The following is a 17,662-nucleotide window of genomic DNA, read 5'->3' as shown; positions in this document are numbered from 1 at the left end:
AAAACAAAATATCTCAACCTCTTCTAATGATGTCCTGTTGCAGAATGAGCACAACGTAGAAAGGGTTGCTGAATCATCAATACCTACCTGCTGCTTGGTGTTTATCCATGGAACTCTAAGGATGGAGGCTCATTTCCCACTATATCCATGGGTCTCATTCTGCATTTCCAGGTCTGATAAAATGCTCCTGGAAACCAGATGGAATTACAAGTAGGGTTGGGTGAACAGGTCTGGCAAATGAAACTCCTCTCAGATGCCTCACCAACCTGACATCCAGACCCTAGAGCCATGCTCCAGTTGTTGCTTTGGCTTTTTGTTCTGCAGTTAATTACCATCTTTGCACATTCCTTCACCCATTCCACACTGTGCATGACACTAGGATTAGATGGGCCAGAAATAAATATGTGCAAAGAGCCTGCTGCTGATGTGTTGCTAGACATACTAGAAGCTGCACACATTCAGCCTGCTTTCATACAGTGATGTGAAAGGGGAAATATCTTGAGCAACTGGCAAAAGCCAGCATGATTCAGGCAGGCAGGTGGTCCTGCATGCTGGCTGGGAGAAGGGCAGGAAGGAGTGCAAAGCTCACACTGCCTATTAGTGATAGCTGGAGGCAAGCAGGAGCTTCGACCCGCACATGCAAACTCTCCTTTCATCTGCTGCCAGCGAGGTGCTGTCCCCATTCACCCAGCCACCCTGATCCACCTGCCAGAAGAGCTGGGGGAAAATAATTAGACAGTGGTCAAGACCTCTGAATGACACGGACATTTCTTCTCCTTTTAGAGATGAGAGCACAACACTGCCAAGGGCAGTCAAGTACCCAGGACATGGAATGTCTCCTCTGATGACTTTTGAGGGAGAACAGGGCTTCATGCAAAGACCTTTACACTGCAAGTTGAGCTTGGCTAAATGAAAGTACATGGAGGGAATATGTGAGAATGTACAAGGGCCACGAAGCACTCCCTGTGATGGGAGACTACAGAGTGATCTGCTTCACATAATTCAGAAATTATAAGGCAACTTGATAACAGTGCTGCAGTAGGAAAGAAATTTCTGAATGGGGACTTCCGTTTAGGGAAAATGTACAGTCTGCTAGAAGCAGAGGCAAAATGGATGCAGAGGAGAAAAAGAGGATCTAAATGTTATATAAGGGTAACTAACTAAAAAACAAACAAACAAACAAAAAAACCCCACCCTCCAGGCTTTTCTAACATCCCAGTATCCTAGTTAACTCTGCAGACTTTTCAGTCCTTATGCCAAGACTAGGTGACATTCTAACAGATGCATCTGCAGACCTAAAAGAAGTTGTGGGCAAGCCTCAGAAATTACAGGGGTGGTACCGTGGATCTCTTATGCTATAGGTTACACTTGATGATCATAATGGTCTCTCCTGACCTTAAGCAACGAATCCCTGACATTCAGCTGTGCTCAAGTGTGCCACTTTATTATACAGCAGTTTTGGATCAAAAAAGCTATTATCAGTGAAGTAAACAGAAAAATTAACAATGTCGTTGCTCCAGCACCCCTTGTGCTCCTTAATTTGTTGTTTCTTTATTTTATGCTGTCCTTAAATTTTTAGTGTGCTGCAGATCTATGTGTTGGATATGCAGAAGCACATTACAGGGGTAATTATAAGGCAGCTGGAGGGTTTTGGCAGCTGGGAAGGGGATAACAAGCACTCTTGGCTCTTTGAGAGGCAGTGTGGGTTTGTGGGAGAGGGATTTTAGCTGAATGATAAGATTGTCAGCAGGGAGAGTCAAAGGGGCTGACAATAGTATTTGCATCATTTTGGAGTTAACCACTTCCAAAAAAGAACATCAGTTTGCAGCAAAATAGAAGCCATTGTTTGCCCTGCAGACTGGTAATCTCTTGAATCTTGCAGCAAAGGGCTTTTTTCAATGCAGCTTTAAACCCAAAGTATAGGGCCATTACAGAGGTTTAAGGCCAAATACTTCAGGAAAGCCACTGTCACAGCACACTGTAGGAGTCTGCCCTGGTGCAGATCCACAACCACAGAAGTGCACAAGAGAGGGAGACCTTGCTTCTCTTGCTTCTCCTTGACCCAGTGAATCTAGCTTGGAGTATTTGCTCTCCTCAAAGCATAGATACCACTACTCTGCTGCCTGGTTGCCTGTGAAGACTTCAGCCTTGCAGCTAGGGAAGGGTGGTCCACATAGGAACTTGGATTCAGAGAGAGTACAAGCAAAGCTGGAGCCAGGGAGGCAGGACCAGGACATATAAGGTGTCTCTCACTAGCATTTTAATTTGGATGAAAGAAACACATCTCCTGGTCAGGCCACATAATTGTGGTTTGATGATTCATACTGTGAAAGAGGATTGCAGCATGCAAGCTGGGCTCCTCTCAGGTGACACTGTGCCAGGAGAGGAGATGCAGGTGTGCACCTGAGGTGTTCCGAGCTGTGGCTGCTCAGTCACAGCTAAAAGGGACTGACAGCACACCAGCACTGCTCTTGTGCTGCTGTACTTGCTAGGACGGATAGAGCCCTTACTCTGTGGCTGTGTCAGTCAAAATACCCAAATGCCTCTTGTCTCCCAAGATCAGAAGTGATTAAGTTAATTTATATTTCAGAAGGACCCATCAAAGGAATTGTCTTGGTCATGATGTGATCATCAGGAAGGCCAGAGTGTCTAGCCTCTCTTCTGTGACTGAGGATATGAGGCTGGCTTTCTAGTGAGAACCAACTCATGCCTATCTCTCAAGTTTCCCTTCTTAATATTCCTGCCCTGAACCAAGGCTGTGCTAATTTTTCACTGATGTCTGAGTAGCAATGTAGGGGAAATATAAAGTGGTGGGTTACAGAACAGTCCTGGGCTTGGTTGTCAGAAGCCAGCATAACCCTTCACTCTCCCTGGTCAACATTGCCACAGAGATGATTTCCAAGGTGAACCTTGACCTTCACATTAGTAGGACCATTAGCTCCATTTATTTTAGCAAAATCGTCTCTAAGATGATCGTATATTTCCTTCTCCAAACTTAAAATTTCCCTTTGGTTTCGTAAGTATAAACTATTTTTTGAGTTGCTGGATGTTGTTGAAAACTGACCCTCCCAATCCACACCAATGATCCAATGATGAGCAAATTGAGTTGTAACTTGTATGTTGTTTCTCTATCAGAGAACAAAGTGCTTTGGCAGTCTGGATCAAAGGCACTATGTAAATTCAGGATTACTGTTGTTATAGTGAAATGAGCTCCTGGAAAAATCATGTTGACTTCTCTTTTGAGATTGCCTGTAACGTGGAGCCTTTGATGTCTAATGGCCTGGCACTGTATCTCTTGTAGGTATAGCCTACAAACAGAAATTTATAATAAATAAGTAAGTTTTTATTATTTTTAGGACCTAAGAACACAAGCTTATACACATGACACAATGTATATACGGGGCCCAAAGTTGTTAGAAAGAGACTAAAAAGTGAGGTGTTCTGTTTAATCCAGCAAGGATATATTTTTTATATTCTCCATCCCATTATAGATGGATGTTCAGCCAGCAAGATGAGGTGTTAGTTCAGAGGGTACATCTTCAAATTTTGTGTTGTTGTCAAATCAATGTGAACAAAAATTATATTCTGTATGAACTCCACAAAAGGGCTAGGGATTATGGTTGAGGAAGAGTCAGGATTCCATGAAGGCTCTGGGGGAAATTCCAGACTTCCAGTACCTGAAGGAAGGCCACAAGAGAGCTGGAGAGGGACTTTTTACAAGGGCATGTAGTGATAGGACATGAGTAACTACTTAACACTGAAAGAGGGCAGGGTTAGATTGGATATTAGGAAGGAATTCTTTACTGTGAGGGTGGTGAGGCACTGGAACAGGCTGCACAGAGAAGCTGTGGATGCCTCATTCCTGGAAGTGTTCAAGACCAGGTTGGATGGGGCTTTGAGCAACATGGTCTGATTGAAGTTGTCCCTGCCCATTGCAGGAGGTTTGGAACTAAATGATCTTTAAGTTCCCTTCCAAACCAAACCGTTCTGCAATTCTGTGAAATTCAGTTAGCACTTTACAGCATTCTTCCAGGCCAGAGGAAATCTCATGTGTGCTGTGAAATGCCCTAACTTATATTCCTGAATCCTCCTACATCTGTACAAAACTTGGGGAAAAAAACACTTAAAAATGGGTTGTGGTTTGTGGTCACTCTGCTGTGCAAGGTTCCAGAAATGGTGCTTCTGCCCTGCAGCAGCTAAGCAGCCCCTGGTTTATGGTAACCTGCCACCAAAAGCCATGCTGGTGCTGGCTGGCTGTGTCTCCTACAGAGACGGAGCCAAAAGAAACCTACTTCACCCTCTTGCTTACTCAGGCTCCCCACCTTGTGACTGTCACAGTGTGCCATGCCCTCACGTTTCTCCTTGTCGTTTTCTGAACCTCTGTGCTTCCCAAATGACTCCAACAGGGATGAGCATATTGCCATGGCAACCAAAATACAGAAGCTAGGCAAGGTTTGTCCCCCTGACCATCCCCAGTCTGTGTCTGTGGGAGCATCCCTAGCACTGGTACAGGGAGTGGCTCTGGGAGGGGACCCATATGGGACTGAGTTTCCTAGCAGGAAGCAGAATGTGCATCTCTCATTACCTCTCCAGGGTATACAAGAGATGAGAGGATGGAGGGAAGGTTTCTTTCTCTTTCCCCACACGTGGGCCAGCATGGCACAGGTGCTGCATGCAGGACACAAAGGCTGGGGCCAGCCTTGTGCCTGTCATCAGTACTGGAGCACTGGTGGAAACACAGCTCAAAGGTGAGAGCCAGCACTGGCACAGGGTTCCAGGAGAGAAGCACATGCTTTTACAGGGCAAATTTCTTAGCCCAGGCTCATCTTGTTTGTTTGTTTGCAACATCAGAGACAATGGAAGGGGCATCCTCCAGCACCTCTGGAAGCCTCTGCAGACCCTTCATTGCTAAGGTTTTACCAGGAGGCTGATATGCCCTCAAAGGGCTGAAATCCAGGCTTGGGATATGGTTGGAGCAGCCCTGACCCTCCCCCTCCAGCTGCCACTGCATGTATGCGCATCGGGAGAGAGGAAGTTAGTGGGGAAACATCGTGAAACTTCTGAAGGTGCTAATTAAACAACTTTAAGTTATAAACATTTTTAATTGGACTCATTTTGGTGTCACATACTATCTCTTGATGAGACAAGTCCTAAAATTAAAGCTGTTTTAATCTCTCTTTCTCTGCTCCTCCTCTCTACCCTGGTTGTCTTTCTGGTTGCAAAGTAGAAAGAAATCACTGAGGCTTCTGGGCTTTGCTGAAGACTGCTATTTTTGAGGTGTTATATTTGATTTACTTTAAATCTGACCAAAAATTCCACCTTGGGACCAGACCTCCTTTATCAATGTTATAGCTAACTTTCTGCTTTTGCATGTAGATTTTAAAGGAGAAAATACAAAAATTTGGCTTGTAAGAGATGCTAGGTCACCACCTTAATGATGACAGCAGCATCCTTTAGTGTAACCTTTGCCCAGGGTTAGTGCAGCACACCACTGTCTCCTTGTGATAAATTATATGCCATCATCTCTTTTTCTTTCTCTCTTTTTTTTAAAAATTATTAAATGTTTCTTAAATTACAGAAATGGGTTTGTATTGAATTACGAGATTCAAACACCATCAGGTTTTCCTGTGTGCTCCTTTGTCACTGTCATGGACTAACCAAAAGTCTCCAGGCTTTAAGAGAGTGGGGACTGTGGTCCAGGCTGTGCAGGTCATACCCTGGTCTGCCCTGGGAATAGCTAAAGACATCACATTTCAACCTGTCCCTTATGAGCCCATTGCTGCTTCACATGTGATCTCTACTGTGCAAGACCAATTTTAAACCCAAGGTCTTGAAATTAATGACTCTCTGTGACAGCCTTTCTCCAGGGGCTCAGGAGGACAGAGGTGGAAGGGGCTGAAGATTTCACCATCAGTCTCACCTTTTCTTTCCTTGCCATGCAAGCGCCCCTTAACGTGGCACTCTGCTGACAACAGCGATATTTTGGTCAATGTGCAAGTACAGAGATGTCTGTTCATCTGCTGAGCAGCCACCAGCCAGGGATGTACAGGCCAAAAAGGATCTACACTAGAAGGGTGCTTGAGCATCCCTGTCAGTAGTAGCTGGTGCAGGTCAAAGGCTGTGCTCTCCACTGGGCAGCTCCTGCATTTCGGGAGAGGTGGGAGGAGTGGACAGAGCTGCCCTAGGACTGCCCTGTGGTCAGGCTTCAGCCTTGCAGCTGAGGTTTGCTACTTTTACCTCCCCGCTGATGGGGTCTGTACACTGAACTTCAGGGGATTTATAACCTGCTCTGCCAAGAGGAGACAGACATTTCTGGAAGCAGCAAGATGTGGTCCTGGCAGCTTCCTCAGTTCAGCACTGAGCCTGGGTATTTCACAGCTTGCATAACCCCAATTTGCTTTGAGATTTCTGCTGAGGGGATATGATGCCAAGGGCTGCACTGTAGAGGTTTTATTTCACTTCCAGGAGGCTGCCTGCCATTTCTATATTATCTCACATGGTCGTGGAGCACTGCAGGTAATAGAAACCTTTCATTTGTCATTGATTATTTACAGCACAGTTTTGCTTTGCTAGGCATCCTCATAGGCCACAAAGCCTGCAGCCTCCCAGCATGGGTGAGGGGACACATTTCCTTGCTGCAGACAAGTTGGCTTGGAAATTTCCTTGAAGTGGTCCAGCTCTGCAGATAATGAACACTTGGGTGACATTGACTTGGGTTCGCTCCTTACCAGCTGCTTATGCCAGCTCTGGGTCTCCTGGATTCCCCTGGCCCAGCTGCTGCCCCTGAAAGGGGTTGGTAGCCCATTTATGCCAGGACCTTGACTCCTTACATCCAGCCATGAACTCCATTTGCTAATCCTGATCTCTGCCCTGCAGGGAACTGACTTGGGTCCCTGACAGTGTGAGCTGGGATCTAGCAAGGCCAGCAAGCAAGGAAATGTTGAAACTCAGATATCTGCATTTCACTTTAAATTTGGGGGGGGAATCCTGAAAAGCTCTTTATGGAGATTGTATTTTTGCAGCGGCCCATTTCCTCTTTCCCTCTCCTTCTTTGCTTTCCTCACCTCTTTGTCTGCTAAATAAAACAACCTACATTTTTGACCTGAATTACTTTATGTGTCCCTGAAGGCATAGGCAGCTCCTTGGACTGCAGGAGGGTTTTCTTCTACAGTGCAGTCAGATACCATCATTGGAGATGGCAGTCAAGCTGGATCTGCCCCCCGCCCCAGTCTGAATACTGTATTTTTATTTTGCAATACAAACAATAACCTCCTAAATTTCTGTAGCACTGGCTGTCAGGGAGAAGATTGGGCTGCTTTACAAACAGGCAGGCATCAATCCTGTGGGCAAAATACCTCCCTTTTTCTGCAGGTGAGAACTGGAAAAGTAAAATACATTGCCAGCATCACTTAGCAAGGGCCTGAAGCTGCCTGCACCTGGATTCATGTAAATCAGCAATAACTCCAATGCTGTTAGCAGATGGACCAGCAGCACACCAAAACCAGGACCCCAACCTGAAGATGGCTCCTCCAACCCCTTCAGCATCTTCCCCTCTACCCCATTAGTGCTTCTGTCTGCAAGCAAACTCCCCCAGGCTCCCCGGAGGGTGTTCGGGGACCACGCACCTCCGAGTTGCAGCAGGAGAAGGAGGTGGGGCATCCTCTCGTTTACCCTCACCTCTCTCTGCTGCTGGAGCTGAGGGAGCAGCTAAACCCTTGCAGAGACCCTGTGGGTCAGGGCTTAGCAAAGCCCCACGCAAAGCAGACGAGTGGTGAGTTTTTTGAAAGGACGATGAAATTTCTCATTCTAGCTCGTTTTAACACTTTTCCTCTAACATGCATGGCAGACTTGCTGAATTAAACCAGCCGTGCTAATTTCTCTTGTTACAGCAGCCCTGCATAACACACAAAATGCTCAGCTTTAGAGGATGATATTATAAAGAAGGACACTGTAATTTAGTGGCTCATTTAATGTGAACCAGGAGAAATATGAAGCATGCCAATGCCGCACTGGGGCTCTATTTATATCCTTTTTGGTGTGCAGTATGATTTATAATAAAGGATCATTTTTATATAGTATTAGCATGGTAATGGAGCTTACTGGGTTACCATGTCTGAAGTTAGAAAATATTGTATTAGAAGAAGCTCTGCAAACGCCATATAAGAATAGCCCTTTCTACAATATTAAATCATGATTCCAAGCTTTTTAAAATAAATATTAATGTACTCTATTTACCTAGAAACCCAGGCTTTTATCAGTGCAGCAGGAGGATCTACATCTCTGAGCTCAAAAGATTTGTGCAGCCTCACAGAATTCATTTTGTGGCTCCCAGCCCTGCTGCTCAGCACCCTGTGGCACCCTCTGGCACTGGGAGCATCCTCCTCTGCCAGGAGCACAGGAGAGGAGCAAAAGGCAGAGAAAGCGGAAAGGCCATGTTCTTCTGGGGAGCATGGTATCACAGCTTATGAGAAATATGTCCTTCTTCTGTACCCCTGTGCATGAAGCCCTGTGGACCCCTGCGGGTGTCCCCTGCCTTGGGGATGTTGGTGGGGAGGAGGAAGGACCAGGATTTACCCCCTAAGAGGTTTTTGGAGGCCACACAGTAAGTAAGTAGTGGAGCCAGGATGAGAGCAGAGCCACTCCTGGCACCTTGCCCTCTGCATGATTCAGAGCTTGTTTCAGAAGCAAGAGGACTGTGTAAAATTTCATTTGTCCATCTAGAAAGCAACGCGTTTTGCTTCCCATTTAAAGCTCGGGAACCTCATGATGATTCAGAGCACATATAGGAATGCACCTCTACACTGATTTCTAATGCCACAATGTGTGCCAGTGATTAGCTCTGCCATGCAGGTGGGCAAAGGAACAAAATTTGGCTCTGAAACAAGGGGGCAACTAATCAGCTGGAGGATGCCAGCAAGGAGAGCTTGCACAGGCAGAGTACTGTCTTTGCAAATTTCTTCCACTGGGGCAAGGTGGGGAGATATGAAAGGTTTTCTTCTAAGCATGGAGGCTGCTGGTGTTGCTCACCCCTTGAGGAAAGATGCTCAGCCCTTCTTCTCATCCCTGTTGGGCAGGGAGGGGCTGCAGGAGGTGGCAGTGCCCCAGTGCCAGAGTGCCTCTGAGCAGCTGCACAGCTGAGGCTTGGCTTTTGGCTTTTTCAAAGTGACAGTTTGATTATTTTCAATGCTGGTGGGGCTGATGGCTACGCTGGCCATCCTGGACCAACCTGCAGGAAGGGCAGCTATGAGGAAACCACCTTTGGTGCTCTTCGTAACAGTGCATGCAGCTGGCAGACTGTGCAAGCACATGCTCCCAGTCCATGCTCCCTCCTGGTTCAGGACAAGAGGGATGTCACTCTGCAGCTCCCAGCACATGATGTCTTGCTGGAGGGAAGTCCCCCTGCTCCCCATTCTCCCAGTTCTGTGGGGACAGCCACTGCTGCCAGCCAGGAAGATGACATGCAGAAGCAGACAAAGCCAGAGCTGACTCTGCTTCCTGCTGAGCCAACCTCAGGGAAATTACCCAGCCACTTTGAATAAAAGTGAATTAAGCAGCCTGGCAGTAACTCAGACCATATTTTATTAACTTGGCCAGAACCAAGTAACATTAATCCACCACCCTGAAATCTCTTTTTTTACAGCCGTGCTCTAATATATGAAAATGCGCTGGCAAATTTTTCTGTAGGTTACAACCCTCCAATTAGCAACACTCAACACAGTGGGAGGGTTATCCCTTAGACATGGGATGAGATGCAGCATGGAGCCCCACGTAGCCCACCTGAGCACCAAGGAAGCAAGTGATGGCATCACCTGCTGCTTGCTCTGCCACTTTGGGAAAAGCCCCAGTGGCTCATCAGTTTTTCAGTGAGAGATGCAGGTGCCTGAGGGGCCTTGGTTGTCACTGGGAAAAAGTAGGCACTGGCTTTAGCCCACAGGAGTGAACCGCAGAGGTGCCTCCCTCCCTCTCTCCCTTGCCTGTGTAGGAAAACAGTTTTTCTTGGCTCAGCAAATGCTGTCTCAGTTTTATCAAACTAGGGGTACATCTGCTCAGACTGCTGGGTGTGATGCCTCAATGCTCACCCTTGCTTTAGACAAGGTGCACCCCAAAAAGAAGTCAGGCATCTAAGGAGAGGCAAAAATCACCTCCTGCACAGGTTTCCCCCTCTGGGCCACCCACAATTCTTGGTGAAGTTCAGGACAGGGCTGCAGAGCAGGCCTCCACTCTCTAGAGGCTGAGAGCTCCTGCCACTCACCCCAGAAGGGCTTCCAGGGGGTCAGCACTCCTGGGAGGTCTCCAGTGGGCTAGCAACCCACCAGCATCCCAGGGGGTTTATCTCTGTGTTTTACAGATGCTGCCTTTAGCACTGGCAAGGGGGTCACCTTTGGTACAAATTAACATCTTTCCCAGTCTCTGCATTCTTGTGCCATGTGTAAGCCTACTAAGAAATAAAATTGCCCTGCCTTCCTTATTTATTAGCAATAATAATCCTAATAATACTTCACACATCAGTAGGAGCTTCCATCTGAGGAAATGAATGCACTTTACAGACATTAATGATTTAAGATGCTTAGCCTGTCTCTGAGATACGGAGGAAAACCATCCTTTCTTTTTACAAATGGGAAGCTGAAGCATGCCATAGCTAACTGACTTATTGCCATGCAGGAAGGCAGCAGTGAGGCAGGGTGAGAGTCCAGTCTCCTTCATTACCTCCTGTGACTGTGGCTGCCTTTTTCTGCATTTCAGCCAACCTCTTCCCCATGCCCTCAGTGCTGCAGTGTTGCCATCAGAGGAACTGCCGCAGGCTCTTGGGGACCAGACCCAACTTGTTCATGGTTCTGTTTTAGGGGCTGTTTGCCTTCTCACTGCTTGCTTGGTCAGGGTGTGCTGGTCCTTGAGTGGCTGCAGCTGTTTGGTACTGCTTGGACCAGATTTGTTCCAGCAGTTCCTACATTTTGGGGATGTCCTCTTAGTGCAGTGATGTCCTACACTCCATGAATGTCCTCAGGGAAGGTAGGTAGCCTGTCCAGGGCTTTGAAGAGGATGGCCCACTGGGAATGGGTTGGGCATTGCATCCCATCCTGGCAGTGTTGTCTGGCCTTTCACTGCAGCCTCGCAGGCTGCTGGGCTGGCTGCAAACACGGCCACCATTGCCCAGTGACTGTCCCAGTGCCTGAAGGGTGGGCGTGGGGACAAGAGATGATTATAAATAGCCAGATGAACTCCAGCTCACTGGGCAGTGAACTCTTTTGTATATGGTCTCTTTGTAAAATGAAACTAGCCCGTGCCTCTCAGGGTGGAAAAAGAAAGCAAGCGGGGACCACACCTCTTCTATTATGCATGTAGATCTGCCCATCGGGGTCTGGCAGCACTTGCATAGTTATATGAAATGCTTGCTATAAACAGGGGACTGCTGGGTGGTTGTTAACTGTTTAGAGCACAACTTGAAATGATACATTTGGCCTGAACCAGAGGCTGAAATGGGATTTTCCGCCTTAAGACGCCACCAGATCTGGGTTGTCTGCTTCCCTCTGCTATGCAGAGCTTATAAATAACCCCCTTCTCATCCTCAGAACAGCTTCTTCTTTTTCTTCTTCCTTTTTTTTTTTTCTTACACATGAGAAGGAGGAAAAAAAAAAAAGGCAGGCAGGCAGGCAAGCAATAGTGAAAGTGCCACCATGTTGTTCTATTTTAAACCCTGTTTGCCTGCAGTTTCGGATGCAGGCAGGGGAGGAGACCACTGGGTCAGCCCACCGCCGCCTGCCCGGCCGCTGCGGTGTGCGTGTGCCTGTGTGAACTTATTGTTTTATCCTCACGTCACCTTTCGGCCCCTGCCGCCCGCCCTCCCTCGGTCCTCCAAACCTTTGATTAATAAGTTTGCTTGCTTTTTATACCCACAGATGTGGCGCATCTGGAGCGAGGCATGCCTCCGCTCTCTTGTTGGTTTTTTATCTCCCTCTCTATCTATACGTGAGCGTTATTTTTTTATTTTTTTTTCCTACTTTACTTGCGACTGCCATGGCAACTGTTACATGTTTGGCAAAAAGCTTACGGAGAAGAAAAGGGGCTCAGCGCTCAGCTGGCAGATGTCCAGTGTAATCATGCTGCAGCGCCGAAATGAGGCCTTTGGCCGGCTGCCGAGCTGGGGAGAACAAAGATGTCAGTTCCCCGTGTTGGCGGCGGCGCTTGTTTGGCACCCTTATATGGTTTCCCAGAACTCCTCGCCTTGGCGGCTTTCCATTCCCTTTAGGGCAGCAAACAGGATTAGCACACACAGACTTGTTTTTCTCTTTTCTCCTCCAACTGTTCCAATGACATCATCCCTGCTGCATTCAGCTGCCAGCAGGGTGACTTTGGGGGTGGATTTTTTTTTTTCCCTCTTAAAAAAAACACCACCGCGCACACACCAGCAAGCACGATGATTTAGGTAATGCTTGCACACTTCTCTTGTTAAATTAAAGCCCCCAAAGTGCAGAAATCTCAGGCTAAACAAGCCAGATGCACTGCATTTTTTTCCTCTTTATTTTCTTTCTTTTTTTTTTCCTGGTCTCATAATTGAATTCCTGCAAGATAAAAATCTCCTTTTCCTCAGTAGGCTGTAATCAGTGCTCGAAGAGCTGTGGTTTCCAACTGCCCTCGTCATGTGCTTCCTTATGAAATTCCACAGAGAAATCTTCTTGGCTTGGGCGCCGATTTAAAGGGCCCTGGAGTGGGATGCAGCCCCTGTTGGTCCCCCAAAATTGCAGGGCTGCGACCACCCAGCCTGGGTTGCAGGGGTGCATGGGGGCCCGTGGGGCTGCTATGGGGTAGGGCAGGAGGCAAGCCCTGCCTGTAAAGGAAGGACTTTTCTCAGGAGAGTTTTTAGTTGCTGCTAGCCATGGGAAGTGTAGACAAAGACATCCAGGAGAAACAGTGGAATTTTCTGCCTTTCCCTCAAAGTCCAGACCTGTTTTCAGCTCCTGGACATCTTCTATCTGGGCACTTTCCTCTTTCCACCTAGTCTCTTTGCCAACCAAACCACAGAGTCATGTCCCATTCCCAAGGGAGCCCCAAGGGGTGCCAGCATCCCCCCCAGCAGGAGATGGGCAGCCCTTGGCGGGGATGCCGAGGCCAGCTGGGGCAGTAGGGCTGCCTCCCCGCTCCCGCACCTCCTTCCCTCCCGGCAGCGCTCCTGTTTTCCTTGGCGCAGGCCACAGGATGTGATGCTTGTTTCCTCCTGTTGATGCAGAAGCAGGGAAGGGGCCCGAAGGGGATGGTGGGCTTTGCATGAAGTGTTGCTCAGTGATGGAAAAGCTCCCCAGCTCAAGGCTTGCCGCAGACCACTGGATGTTAGTCAGCACGGGAAGAGCTGGCCAGTCCAGTTCTTCATTGGATTGTTCAGTTTTTCCACTGCAGAGGTGGACAGACAGACAGATGGACAGACAAATGTAGAGAGAGCAAAGTGGGGTTGCTAGGAAAGCTTTATGTAAGCGGCTCTCAGCCGGCAGCTGACAGTGCAGCAAGTGTTCAGCTCCCAGAGCTCCACATCAAACCTGGCAGCACATCAAAACCTCTGTTTCATAACCCACTAGAAATAGGATTTTCTAACAGCGCCAAGAGGACTCGCCTTGTTATGCAGGGATCTGGGATTTTACCAGTTGTTAATGGTTAACTAGTCAATGGCCTAAAAAATTCTGTAGTGCCCTTCCTCATGATGAAGTACATGATTTTACCAGGCACTGCTGCCATGCCACCCTGGTCCACCTGTTAATAACATAACTCTGGAATTAATCAGCAATTAACAGCAACCAAATAATTACAGGATCAGCTGTCAGGAGAGAGGCCATGATGCTATGAGTGTCTTTCCCAGGGCAGGAACTGCCCTCCACTGGGTGCGTAAGCCTAGCTGCAGAGGGACCAAGGCTGGAGGGGGAGCTTCCCCAGGGAAGCACAGACTTCCAGAGATGAAGATTTCATGGCAAGTAGAAAGCACCAAGAAGCAAAACTGATGTACCTCAATCCTGACACCTTAACCCTCATGCCGTGGTGACCCTCACCTGCCCACTCCAGCTAAAGAGGCTGCGCTGTATCTGGCTCCTCTGGCTCCCTTCTCTGAGACAGCAAGGCTAGAGTCAGCCATGCTTTACAGTGCAAGACAAAGCTCCTGGAGTGTTTTGCAGAGCAGGGTTGGGGGTTTGGCTGTGGGGAAGGGGCTTGCTGCAATGCTGGAGGGCAGAGAAACCAGAGCTCTGCTCACATTCCCTGCCTGCTTGCAAAAAACTCCAGGAGCCATTCACCTTTTCTGCCCCTGGGCACCAAAGGAGATGGTTGTGTGCTCCCACCCAGGCCTCTCCCCATCCTGGCTCCATTCTGAGATGTGCTGATGGCACAGGAAAGGCACTTACTGTTTTTTTTCAGACATTGAGAAAGCACTGAGTGCATTAGATACATAGATTCATGGAGATGGAAAACACTAAAGTATTCATCTTATTCACTTCTCTCTCCTTGCTGATGAAGAGTTATCCCCTCTTGGACATGATCCAGTATTTTGTCCAGCCTTATTTCCAGTGATTCAAGTGATGAGGCTTCCTTTGGGAAACTTCGTCACTGCCTAATGCACTTTGCTGTTAGGAAGTGCATCTTGCCCTGCATTTGGCTTCAGCAGTTTATCTCTAGGCTCTAGGCTGGCTTCCCAATGTGCCAGTTGCCTGTGGGCTCCTGATTCCTCTAGGCAAACTAGATGTCTTGAGCTCACTTCATTATCTCCTTAGGTCAGTCTTAATCCTTTAATAATTCACTGCTTTCCTCTTCTTGCTGCCATCTGCCCTACATTGGCCTGGTTCTGCCATACATGGGTAAAGTGTCTCTGGGTGGAGAAAGCCTCCCTGGTGCTGGGCTGAGGCTCCGTGGGCTGTGACAGCAGTGGCTGCCCGACAGCGATGTGCTTCTCCAGCTCTGGGCCAGGGAGTGTGAGCTCAGTGGCTGGCACAGGAAAACACAGCTGGAGGGATGCTCTATTTAACACCAATTACTAATGGCCTGAAGGGGTTGTTCTGGCCAAGTAGGACTGCTGAGGCATAGAAACACCCTGGCTACATGGAGCCTTTCCCCTGGCCATGCTCCCTGCATAGGAGCAGGAAAGAGGTTTGGGTGAAGGAACTTCTCAGTGCAACTCCAAAAGGGCAAACAGCCAGGTCAGTTTGAGCAGGGTGTTCTTGATCCTGTCCCTCCAAGAAGCATCACCAGTGACTTAAAGGATGCCTTATACCCATCTGGGTGCCTGAGCTGGATGGAGCAAAAACTTCCTGTGTAGTGAAAATAGCTGGATTGGCCCAAATTATATCCCTGAGGGTACCTCATGAAAAGCAGTCTCTTTTCCTCCATCACATTCACGAAACTAGTGTGAGTACTCCTTGTCATTCATGGAAGTTATGATCTGCAACTGGTTCTCATGAGATTGTCCTCATCTGTTTGGAGGTGCAGGATGTCCTTGTTCCTCACCCGCCACCTTGAATTGACCCCAGAGGAATACATTTTTGTGGTCATATTCCAAGTCCCTTTTTGTCCTCTAACCCCATTTCCCTTCTTTTGTGTCCCTGTACTTGCAGCTCCTTGGTACGGAGCCAAAGGGGCAGTGAGCGCCTCCGCCCTGTGCTCCCGACCGCAGCAGGAGCGAGTCCCGCTCCCTGGCTCCCCGCTGGTCCCCTCGCACACCGCACCCCCTCTGCCTCGGGCATCCGTCACACTGCTCAGCACAGCTTGGCCCGGGTCAGATGCCTGCATTCCTCCTCGCCCTGGGACCCAGAGCTCTTCCTCTCTTTTTGTTTCCTTTTGTTTATGGTACTCAATCCAGCTCTCAGGCCATGCGCAAATGCTCTGCTCTTGGCCAAGTTGAATTCCTTTCAAGGAAGATTGCACAAGAGTTCAGGGCTGGTGCTCGGAGCCAGGCCTGCTGGGCTGGATGTTTTGTTCTCTCGGCCCCGGTCCTGCTGGAGGACCTGCTGGCATGAACCGCCGCCAAAGCGGAGTCAGCAGGATGCCTCAGGGCTGCCTGGCTGGGAGGAGCCGGAGCAGCAGTCCTGCGAGGTCAGGGACAGGCTTTGCAAATTCAGTTGTTGGTCTTTTTTTAAATATATATACATATATAATAAAAGAGAACAAGTTTGGGATGTTTTGCTCTTTGTTAAAACCATGTGGATTGATGGTAAGCCCAGCTTCCTTCAGGTATAAATATTCTTGTTCCAGTCTCACACCGGGGCTGGGCAGTAAAAGCTGTACTGGCTGTGGTGAAGGAGCCAAGCTCTGAGTGCTGAGGAAGGGTCTGACAAGCTGAAATAGCTCCCTCGAAGTCAAAGGGGGTGAGGTGGCAGGGTGTCTGATGGTGCACAGCTGTGGTTGTGCCCAGGAGCCTGAACCTCCTTCCCTTGGCCCACGGCTGGGGCTTGCTGGCCTTTAGTGAAGGAAAGCACTTACTACCCCTTGACTCTCAAGCACATCTTGTATTTCAAGTGATGTGAAATCCTTGCTCCATGGGTTGAAAAAAGCTGCAGGTGAGTAGTAAACACCCCCCTCCCTTTTTTTTTTTTTTTTTTTAATGATTCCTAACTTTTTTTGAAGGCGGGTTTGTAATGTCTGGTTGTTTGGTCTGTCTTTGTTGACCTTGTCAACAAAGATATCAGCAAAGAGATGATATGGGAATACTTGGAAAAATCAAACCTATCTGCACGAGCGGGCTGCAGTAGGGTGGACCCTGTGAGAGTTAGCTGACCTGCTGAGCCTCTGTCAATTATTTTTGAAAAATCATGGGGAACGTGAAGCTTGAGGGCACAGGAGCTTCCTCAGCAGCTTATGCTGAGATGTTGAAGTGCCTCGGGACACCCATTGTCATCACAACTAAGAAATTTTGTTTACTTTCCTGACACAGGACCTCCCCACTTTGAAGGAATTTGGAGTGACTTAAAATCCCTTGGCAAATCTCTGTCTTTCTCAGAGGTGGGATTCATCTCAGCTGACTGTAGGAGTGTGAAAGCCACACGATGATCCAAGCTAATCACCCTTTCTCTTCTCTCACAGCATAAGGAGCAACATATATCTTCCTCTATGGAACATAATGGGAGCCTGGGAGTTTTGGTTATCCATAGCTGTCCACTTCAGAGAAGATGAGCACTACATGGTATGTCCTGCCCTGGAGAACAGGCTTATTTTTGGTCTTTTGGAGCTGCAGAGGAGGTGCTCAGTGACTTACAGTGGCTATGCAATGACACACAATTCTTTCTCTGGCTCCTAGGTTCTAGCACAGCTTCTTGGCTGTTGGCAATCTAATAAAAAAACCCTGATGAATGCAAAGATACAGCTCCTGAATTATTCTCACTTCCACCAGTTTCATTTGAGAAGATGGCAATATTCTTCCCATACTTTTCAGTTTAACATAATGCTGATAAATGATATGACAACGATAAATTTTCATTTTATTTAAAGCTGTTTATCATCCATATCTGTTATGGAAAGTTATCAATTATGCAAAAAGCATGAATGTTTAAAAAGCCTCCAAAGTGTCTCTATTTATGGCTTATATGTTGTGTATTCTTTACTCCTAGCTTGTGCACACACTGGAGAGGCTCCTCCATTAAGTATCATTTTTGCACAAAGAGCCTGAAAAATTGAACCTGACAGGGGGATCTTAGAC

The 17,662-nt window shown here is 47.8% G+C and overlaps 1 long non-coding RNA gene across 1 annotated transcript in view; it reads left to right on the top strand.

Annotated features, from left to right (window-relative positions):
• LOC148224318 (uncharacterized) overlaps positions 1-17,662 on the top strand; it is a 170,514-nt gene that overhangs the window by 119,520 nt on the left and 33,332 nt on the right. Inside the window, exon 2 of the long non-coding RNA XR_015802367.1 lies at positions 17,050-17,149. This is a non-coding gene — a long non-coding RNA (uncharacterized LOC148224318). The remainder of the gene's footprint in view (positions 1-17,049; positions 17,150-17,662) is intronic.

Source organism: Sturnus vulgaris, chromosome 3 (genome assembly GCF_052056855.1).
Source record: "Sturnus vulgaris isolate bStuVul1 chromosome 3, bStuVul1.hap1, whole genome shotgun sequence".
NCBI lineage: Eukaryota > Metazoa > Chordata > Aves > Passeriformes > Sturnidae > Sturnus > Sturnus vulgaris.
The sequence above is the reverse complement of the archived record's forward strand: the minus strand, read 5'-3'. Positions and strand labels throughout refer to the sequence as shown.